The 9,569-nt window shown below is 39.0% G+C and overlaps 1 long non-coding RNA gene across 1 annotated transcript in view; it reads right to left on the bottom strand.

Moving 5' to 3' along the window:
- Positions 1–5,647: 5,647 nt before the first annotated feature.
- LOC104101821 (uncharacterized) overlaps positions 5,648–9,569 on the bottom strand; it is a 29,052-nt gene continuing 25,130 nt past the window's right edge. The window contains exon 3 of the long non-coding RNA XR_011409657.1: positions 5,648–5,951. This is a non-coding gene — a long non-coding RNA (uncharacterized lncRNA). The remainder of the gene's footprint in view (positions 5,952–9,569) is intronic.

The raw sequence follows: 9,569 nt of genomic DNA, 5'->3' as shown, positions 1-9,569 counted from the left end.
TTGAAGATTGGGGACTCGGATATTTTAAAGACGGCATTCAGTACCCGCTATGGTCACTATAAATTTCTCGTGATGTCTTTTGGGCTTACTAACGCCCCAACAATGTTCATGCACTTGATGAACAGTATATTCTAGCCATATCTTGATTTATTCATCGTAGTATTTATTGATGATACCCTGGAGTACTCACATAGCAAGGAGGAACATGCACAACACTTGAGTATTGTATTACAGAGGTTGAGGGAGGAGAAACTTTATTCTAAGTTCTCCAAGTGTGAGTTCTGGCTTAGTTCGGTCACGTTCTTAGGGCACGTGGTGTTTAGTGATGGGATTGAGGTAGATTCGAAGAAGATAGAGACAATTCAGAGTTGGCCCAGCCCATCTTCAGCTACTGAGATTCGGAGTTTTCTCGACTTGGATAGGTATTATCGTCACTTTGTGGAGGGCTTCTCCTCTATTGCATCGCCCTTGACCAAATTGTCCCAGAAGTCGAAGCTCTTTCAGAAGCTCAAGACTGCCTTGACCACAACTCTAGTTCTAGTTTTGCCTTCTACTTCAGGCTCTTATAAAGTGTATTGTGATACTTCTCGTATCGGTATTGGGTGTGTCTTAATGCAGGAGGGTAGAGTGATTGCTTATTATTCATGCCAATTGAAACCACATGAAAAGAACTATCATGTGCATGATTTAGAGTTGGCAGCCATTGTTCATGCATTATCGGAGTCTTCAGCACTTATTCAGATAGAAGGATCTAAATTTGAGGTAGCGAAGATCGTTGGAGCTGCTAAAGGACTATGATATTACTATTTTGTATCATCCCGGGAAGGCCAATGTGGTGGCCGATGCCTTGAGTAGAAAGATGGTGAGTATGGGTAGACTTGCATTCATTCCTGTTGGTGAGAGGCCTCTTGTAGTTGATGTTCAGGCCTTGGCCAACCAGTTCGTGAGATTAGATGTTTTAGAGCCCAGTTAAGTTCTAGCTTGTGTCGTTTCTCGATCTTCCTTATATGACCGCATCAGAGAGTGACAATATGATGATCCCCATTTGCTTGTCCTGAAGGATACAGTTCAGCACGGCGATGCCAAATATGTTACTATTGGAGATGATGGGATGTTGAGGATGTAGGGTCGTATTTGTGTACCAAATATAGATGGACTGCGGGAGTTGATTGTTGAGGAGGCCCACAGTTTGCGGTATTCCATTCATCCAGCTACCGCAAAGATGCATCAGGACTTGAGACAACACTATTGGTGGAAAAGGATGAAGAAAGATATAGTGGGGTTTGTAGCTCGGTGTTTAAAATGTTAGCAGGTGAAGTACGAGCATCAAAGACCGGGCGGATTGCTTCAGAGACTTGAAATTTCGGAGTGGAAGTGGGAGCGTATTACCATGGACTTCGTATTGGACTCCCACATACTTCGAGGAAGTTTGATGCTATTTGGGTGATTGCGGATCAGTTGACCAAGCCCGCGCATTTTATTCAATTCGGTACTACTTATTCTTCGGAGCGGTAGGCTGAGGTTTATATCCGAGAGATTGTTCGCCTTCATGGTGTGCCAGTGTCCATCATTGCAGATCAGGGCACGTAGTTCACATCACAGTTTTGGAGAGCAGTGTAGCGAGAGTTAGGTATACAGGTTTAGTTGAGTACAACATTTCACCCTCAGACGGACGAACAATCCAAGCGCCCTATTCAGAAATTGGAAGATATGCTATGTGCTTATGTTATAGATTTTGGGGGTTCTTGGGATCAGTTTCTGCCACTTGTAGAGGTTTCCTACAATAACAGCTACCAATCGAGCATTCGGATGGCTCCGTATGAGGCTTTGTATGGAAGACGGTGTCGATCTTCGGTGGGTTGGTTTGATACGAGTGAGGCTAGGCTATTGGGTACTGATTTAGTTTAGGATGCTTTGGAAAAGGTTAAATTGATTCAGGATCGACTTCGCACGGTGCAGTCTAGACAGAAGAGCTCTTTCAACCGGAAGGTTCGCGATGTTGCTTACATGGTAGGAGAAATGGTACTACTCCAAGTTTCGCCTATGAAGGGTGTTATGAGGTTCGGGAAGAAGGGAAAGTTGAGTCATCGGTATATTGGGCCTTTTGAAATACTTAAAAGAATATATTGGAGAGGTGGCTTATGAAGTTTTATTGCTGCCTAGTCTATCGGGTGTTCATCTAGTGTTTCATGTATCCATGCTCTGGAAGTATGTCGGAGATCCGTCTCATGTTTGGATTTCAGTACAGTTTAGTTGGATGGTGATTTGACTTATGATGTGGAGTCGGTGGCCATTTTGGGTTGGCGGGTTCGAAAGTTGAGGTCCAAGGATATAGCTTCAGTGAAGGTGCAGTGGAGAGGCCAGCTAGTTGGAGAAGCCACCTGGGAGATTGAGCGGGAGATGCAGAGCAAATATCCACACCTATTTGAGACTCCAGGTATGATTCTAAACCCGTTCGAGGACGAACGTTTGTTTAAGAGGGGGAGAATGTAACGACCCGATCGGTCGTTTTGAGTATTACAACCTCTTTTCCCCATTTAATTTTCATTTTATGCTTTACAGTAGTTATGTGACTTACCGAGGTAATTGGTTCGGGTCCGGTGAGGTTTCGGAATGAATTGAGACACTTAGTCTCAAGGATGAAGACTTAAGTTGAAAAGGTTGACCGAATGTTGACTTAGGTGTAAACGACTCCAGAATAGAGCTTTGATGATTCCAATAGCTTTGTATGGTGATTTTAGACTTAGGAGTGTGTCCGAATAATTATTTGGAAGTCTGTAGTTGATTTTGTCTTGAAATGACGAAATTAGGAAAAGAAAGGTTTGGAAGTTTGACCGGGAGTTGACTTTATTGATATCGGGGTCGGAATCCAGTTCTTGAAAATTTCATAGGTCCGTTATTTCATTTATGACTTGTGTGTAAAAATTTGAACTCAATCGTACTTGATTTGATAGGTTTCAGCATCGAATATAGAAGTTGGAATTCGTTAGTTTTCACTAGGCTTGAATTAGGGTGCGATTCGTGGTTTTAGCATTGTTTGGTGTGATTTGAAGCCTCGACTAAGTTCGTATGATATTTTAGGACTTGTTGGTGTATTTGTTTGAGGTTTCAGGGGCCTCGAGTGAGATTTGGATGGTTAACAGATCAATTTTGGACTTGGTGTTATAGTTGCATATTTTCTGGTGCACTATCTGGTTTCCTTCTACACGATCGCGTAGGCTTAGTTAGACAGTGGAGGTTTTGTTCTATGTTGTCGCGTGGGGAGATACGCGATCGCGAAGTTTCGAACGCTAGTGCATCGCGAACGTGTGAGGCATGCCATGTTCGCGAATAGGAATTGGAGCACGAGCTAGTCATGCAAAGTTATTCTTCGAGATCGCGTGGACAAGTCCGCGATCGCGTAGGTATGTGAATCCAATACTTCGCTATCGCGTGAAGTTATCCCTGATCGCGTAAGGTTAAATTTTGGCACTAGGAAATTGTGCTTCGCGATCTGTCACGACCCAATTCTCCCTCTGTAAGACGTCGTGACGGCACCTAGTCTCTACGACTAGATAAGCCTTACTAAATGCGGAAATAACAAAAATGAAAGTAAAACTTAACAACTATCTGCAACAGGTAAATAGATTACTGGTAACAATGCCGCTTGGCATGTACAATAGCCATCACTCCAGTAATACACAATATTCCCAAAACTCGAAACATTATAAGTCACAAGCTACAGAAGGAAACTATTATCTCTATACACCATAGTCTAATAACAGAAGTAAGGAAGGTAAATGACATAGGAGGGAATAGAGGGGGTTTCTGAGGTCTACAGAAGCTACAAATATACCTTGAAGTCTCCGTATAGAAACAAGCACTCTCAGGTAGTAGCGGGGTTGATAAGAAGTACATGGATCTGCCAAGCGTGCCAATATTTTGGGCTGCGTGCCAATATTTTGGGACCAATATTTTGGGACCCACATGGGTCGTATTGCCGTTGAATTACGTTTTTTAAAATGTAAATTTCATACTTAGTCATGTTCATTCATTTGTGAGGATATTTATGGGATCGGGTTGCACGCCGCAGCATGCCATATTGGCTTTATATACTTTATTATTATATGGATTGGGGATATATATATTACTATATGGATCGGGCTACACGCTACAGCAGGCCTTATAGGCTTTATTATTATATGGATTGAGTTGAACGTCGAAACAGGCCGTACAAGGTTTAGTATTATGGGATTGGGCTGCACGCCGCAGCAGGCCTAAATGGTTTATGATAACGCTTGGGCTGAAGGATCCCCTCTAGAGTCTGCACCACTCACATCGAGCGCAGTTGGTATTATGTTGAGCACGAGAGGTTTTCATTATGTTGCATCATATATGAAATGTACATTGGCATATAGACGTAGAGATGTCATATTCCTCAATTCATTCAGATTTAATATATTTTTCTTGTATTGAGTTTAACTGTTGAACTTGAAAGCATGCCTACATTTTTGTACTATTATTTTCTATGATTGGACTATAATTATTGAGCTCGTCACAACTTTCAGCCCAAAGGTTAGTCTTGTGACTTATTGATTACATTGGGCCAGTTGTGCTCACACTACACTCTGCGCTTTGTGTGCAGATCCAGGTACTTCCGGATACGACGGTTGCTAGATTTTGGAGATTTATCTGTTGGAGACTATCGAAGTAGCTGCTTGGTGTCCGCAGACCTTGACTCTCCCCTCTTTTAATTATTTGTGTTGTTCTATATTTCTCATAGTGTATTGTATAAAGACAATATTTTGTATCAAATATTTGTGGGGTTTTACTCTTAAATTTATTTATCGTGTTTTCAAACTTAAATGAAATTGTGGCTTATTGAGGTTATCGGCTTGTCTAGTATTAAGATAGGCACCATCACGCCAGGTGAGATTTTGGGTCGTGACACCAGAAGTTCACTAAGATATAGCACATGCCATGATAAACTTGAAGTTTTCATTTGCCATTTTTTAAATGAGCTATTTGAGAATTTAGATAAGCATATACCGAAGAACTAGAAGATTCTTTAAGAATTCTCTTATGTTGCTTGTTCTCATAATGAATTGATTATACCTGTTAAAGTTGGGACTGAGACCCCTGAATTCTGAAATATATAAAAAGTGAATATGGGCCCATTCACCTATCATGCGAATCACTTATAGATGCATATATGAGATGGTTACATGTATGTTTATTGTCAACCTGCAATTTGATATTTGAAATTGTTTTTCTCAATTAAGAGCATAACTTTTAGATTATGAAATCAAGATAGTTCGTCTTGATGATGTTGGTTTATATCCAAGATGGTTTATCATTGAATACCGCCTATTAATCGTCTAAAGTATTACTTATGAGAATAAAGCTTCATGTGTTGGTATAAGATTTTCTAAATTGCATACAACAGTATTTGTATGCATCAGACCAACAAAATATGATAAGTCCTCCCCTCACAATTGGTTTAGGATCAGAAACCAAACATTTTTATTATCTATTAACTTTTGATGTGTGGTATATGATTAATTTCTCTACCGCAACGCACAAAAATAGATTTCCCAAATAAGATAGGGGATATATGTTAGTTTTGCTAACATTCGGTGGATGAAATAAACAGCTGAAAAATATGCTATATGAATCGAATTATCATTAGTATGATCCTCACTCAGAAGATAATTCAAGTCAAATGCCAGAAGCATTTGTTGATCCAAAATTAAATATCATATTTCAGATACAAACACTCCTATTAAAATTAAAATCCCTGAAAGATAAAGTTTACTTCACGCATAAAACGTAGTAAATATATTGGTTCCACAGTTAACAATCGTTGAAAACAAATAGGGCAAATGATCAAAGTGATCACAATGAGGAGGACATGAGCTCTAGAAGATCCCACGACATAACATTTCATGAAACCCCAGAAGAAGTTCTAGTACCTGAAAATAAAGAAAGTGATGAGATCTCAACAAGTTATATCGCTTAGGAACCGTTACAAAATGATTGTCGACGATATTTTGATACAATATAGTGCACAATATTATAAAAGACTGTGAGGATCAGATCTATAGTCCAAACACCTGAAGATGTCATGCTATTTAAAAGCAAGTCATAACATATATGACTATTTGAGTAAGTCTATATGAAGATCCCATGGGATTTAAAATGCGTGAAAGATTTAAAATTCCTGAAGCATATAGTTCAAAGTATGGTTAAATGTACTCGATCATATTATAAAGGTCTTTGTACGATTTAAATCAATCTGGGCGCATGTGGTATAATCGCCTCAGTGAATATTTGCTGAAAGAAGGTTATATAAGTGATGTCATTTGTCCATGTATTTTTATAATTAAAATGTCATCATAATTTGTTATTCTTGTTGTTTATGTTGATGACATAAATCTTGTTGGAACTCTAGAAGAGATCCAAAAGGCAATTGAATATCTTAAGAAATAATTTGAGATAAAAGATCTTAAAAAGACAAAACGTTGCCTTGATTTGCAAATTGAACATTTAGAAGACGAGATCTTTATCCATCAATCTGCCTAAAGAGAAAGGGTATTAAAGCTCTTTTATATGGACAAAGTGCACCCATTGAGTACGCCAATGGTTGTTCGATCACTTGAAGTAAATAAGGATCTGTTCCGACCTCTAGAAGAGGATGAGGAACTCCTTGGTCCTTAAATACCCTATCTCAGTGCAATTGGTGCACTTATATATCTTGCTAATGCTACAAGGCCTGATATGGCATTTTTTGTTAATTTACCAGCAAGATATCTCTCTTCTCTACAAGAAGATATTGGAACAGGATTAAGCATATATTGCGATATTTAAAAGGAACTCTTGACATGAGTTTATTTTATACTAACAAAGATAGTACAAATCTTGTTGATTATGCAGATGTAGGTTATTTATCTGATCCCCATAAAGCTCAATCTCAAACTGGGTACGTGTTTACATGTGGAGGTACTGTCATATCATGGAACTCTACAAAACAATCTATTATTGCTACTTCTTCAAATCATGCTGAGATAATAGCAAATCCATTCAAGTGACAACCCGAAAAATTTATTCACTAAATCCTTACCAACTTCAACGTTTGAGAAAATGGTATACAAGATTGGAATGTGGAGACTCAAATATTTGAAATAAGGTTTTCATGAGGGGGAGTAAAATACGCGATGTACTCCTTTTCCATCCTAAGGTTTTTTCCATATGGTTTTCCTTATAATGTTTTTAATGAGCTAGCTAGCAATGCGTATTACTAAATATGTGTACTGTCTTTCCTTCATTGGGAACTTTTTCCCCCGAGATTTTTTGTATTAAGGTTTTAACGAGGCACATTATCTTTTAATGAACATCCAAGGGGGAGTGTTATAAATATTTTATATTGTGGATGTCAATTTATTACTCTGTTATAAATAAGCTTCCTGAACAAGCTTACCCTTATTGGACTTCACCGTAAATATGTTTATCTATTTAGTACTCTATTGGAAATAAGCCTCCAGAAGAAGCTTATCATTTCGGTACTCCGTTGTGGATAAATATTACTCATGTAGAAGATTATCTATAGCTGGTACAATAACAGCTTGCAAGCAGCATACACAACTTACAGTAAGAGCTTACACAACAACTTGTAGTAGGAGCTTACAAACAGCTTATACAACAGCTTACAGTAGCAGCTTACACAACAACTTTATTTCTTCTATAAATAGAAGAGATTTCAGTTCATTATGTACATCAGTTTGAAGTTGAATAATATATCAGTTTCTCTTTATACTTATCTTTACTTTACAGTCTTTATTTTCTAACAGTTATTTTATTTTATCATCAAGTTGAAGAGCATTTCCAACTGCATTTTCTGAGCCGAGGTGTCACGACCCAAAATCCCACCACAGGCATTGTGATGGCACTTAGTCTCTAAGACTAGGTAAGCCGACTATAACAACAATTCAAGACATTTTTTTCTTGAAACATATAATTTAATATAAGTGTCAAAACCAACAACGGAAATATTCAAACAAACTACTAAGACTGGTAATACTGAGTCATGAACTCTAACTGGATATATTAAATAATCTCAAGGATCGAATATACAATATTGTTTGAATAATAATTAATAGTATAATGAAATGGAAAGACTCCAAGGAACTGCGATGACCAAGCAACTCTACCTTGAATTCTTGCGATCAACCCACTAACTCTCCCCAAGTCTGATATCTCCAATATCTGGCTCTTCAAAAAAATGTGCAGAAGTATAGTATGAGTACACCACAGTCGGTACCCAGTAAGTATCAAGAATAACCTCGGTGGAGTAGTGACGAGGTACAATCAAGACACTCACTAGTCAAATAACCTGTGCAATATAGCAGTATACAATGGTACTAGAAAACAACTAGCAATAATAGCAGCAAAATCAACCAGGGATATAAACAACAAGGCAACAAGAACACCATAATTATTACTCAAATGAATAAGGAACACAAGTACAACCAATTAAACATGTCCTTCAAATAAAAATCTTTCACATATAATTCTTTCGAATAAATACCTTCCGAATATATTTCATTCAAATATATATCCTTAGAATATACTTCTTTCAAATGAATATCTTTCAAATACACTTCTTTCAAATAAATGTCTTTCGAATATACTTCTTTCCAATAAAAGTCACTTTGTAACACCTCATTTCATAATCATAAAGCACGGGTCTCATCCCACTTTCATAGTTTCGTAACACGGGACTCAGCCCACTTTCATATTTTCACGGCACCTCGTACACATAGTTCTATCATAATTACACGAACTCACGTGCCAAAAATACAATTATTATTTACTCACGCACCTCTTGCCCACAACTCATATCACAATTGCACGGACAGTTCATGTGCCAATATCCTAATCATCATATTTCTGCGGCACCTCGTGCTCACATTTCATATCACATATGTAAGGACAAATCATATGGAGAGTGTCACCACACTCAAAACAAGCTCTCGGAGGGCGTGGATGTTGTGGTTGACTTGGGTCAGATCTGTTGGACTGGCTGCTATGAACATCCCGTGCAGGAGGCACACTAGATACTGGTGGTGCATAATAAAGCTCCTGGGGTCTAGAAGGAGCTGGAACACCATTGGCGGCTGGAAGAGCGGAATGAACGGGGCGGCTCATATAACTCCTACTATGGAGAGTTGCTGGGGCACGAGCTCCAGAATAATAACTAGTCTCTCGAGACCTCTTGGCCTCTCTTTTCTCTCTATCTCGGGCAAGCATGCCCTCCAATCTCCTAGAAATACTCACAACCTGTTGAATGTGGGAGGGTGGTACTTTTTGTTCCTCTCAAGTCTGAGTTGCTCCACCTCAGAAGCTGCTGCCCTAACCTCGGGCTTAGCGGGAGCTACCGGCTGCATTGGTACAATCTCTGGAACCTGGTCGACCTGAACCCACTGCTCTGGAGTACCGGCGATGGGCGTCTGTGCTCCTCCCCCGGCCTGAGATGTGGCAGGAGCAAGTGGAATAAATCCAGCCTGAGTTAAGGTGTTGAACATGCTCAGAAA

Source organism: Nicotiana tomentosiformis, chromosome 7 (assembly GCF_000390325.3).
Source record: "Nicotiana tomentosiformis chromosome 7, ASM39032v3, whole genome shotgun sequence".
NCBI classification, from domain to species: Eukaryota; Viridiplantae; Streptophyta; class Magnoliopsida; order Solanales; family Solanaceae; genus Nicotiana; species Nicotiana tomentosiformis.
Note: the sequence above shows the minus strand (reverse complement) of the source record. Positions and strands in the feature narration are given on the sequence as shown.